This window comes from Halyomorpha halys, unplaced genomic scaffold (genome assembly GCF_000696795.3).
Source record: "Halyomorpha halys isolate HHAL.00 unplaced genomic scaffold, Hhal_1.1 Scaffold701.1, whole genome shotgun sequence".
Taxonomy (NCBI): Eukaryota; Metazoa; Arthropoda; class Insecta; order Hemiptera; family Pentatomidae; genus Halyomorpha; species Halyomorpha halys.
In genome coordinates, this window is record NW_027107818.1 from 290489 (window position 1) to 291413 (window position 925).

Genomic DNA, 925 nt, shown 5'->3' on the forward strand with positions numbered 1-925 from the left:
TATATCGAAATTAGAAATTAGATATTTCCTTAAAATTTGCTGCCATAATTCAAACATAGCTCTTTCAAAAATTTTCAGGTATACTACTTTGTGTTAGCACTGACATCGTCATTCATATTTTATTGTACATCTATAATATAATTTTATTTTATTGTATTGATTATATTTAATCAAATTAATCAATATTAACTTCAATCGTATAATTTAACAAACTTCAAACCTGTAATTTTATTGTATTTCTCCTAACTTTTAATATTTTTGGCCTGAAAAAATTGCTCAATTTCTTATATCTAGTTGTAATAAATATGAAATTGAAGTTTTTTTAGATATCAATGTTTTTTCATGCAAAGATATATAATGCAATAATTATACCTAAAAGTAATGAGATTCACATTTATATGTATATTACAAAAAAAAAAAAGAATTATCTAATAAAAACAAAAATTCAAAAGAGTTCTGTCTGTGTATTTCACATTTATGTCACTTAAGTATTTTGTGAATATTTGAATAGCTTCATATATTAGTCACCACTTATTGATTCTCTTAATTGTAAATTTATTACATCATATTTGAATGATAATTTTGATCTTAGAGTAAAACATTTTGGGCAGTGGACCTGCTCTCCAGAACAATTATTCAGTTTAGTAAAAAGCTTTAATTGGTGAGCTCTTAGCAACTACTCGTATATACAACAGGCTTCACTGGGAAGAGCTCAATTGGATAACATGAGAGTGATCGATGCAATACCACAGTTTGTTACAAGTTTGCTATTAATTTTGTATATCTTCTAACATAAATAAAATGTTGTTTTAAATTACTGACTTGTTGATTTTTTAAAGCATATAACTTTTTCTGTTTTTTATTCACATAGAAAGAAGATAGTTGACCATATGAAGTAGATTGAAGGAAGATAGTCTGAGTCGCC

General features: G+C 25.5%; 1 protein-coding gene across 1 annotated transcript in view; it reads right to left on the minus strand.

The window, feature by feature from the left end:
- LOC106685486 (dentin sialophosphoprotein) overlaps positions 1–925 on the minus strand; it is a 20726-nt gene that overhangs the window by 12241 nt on the left and 7560 nt on the right. The window lies entirely within an intron of this gene.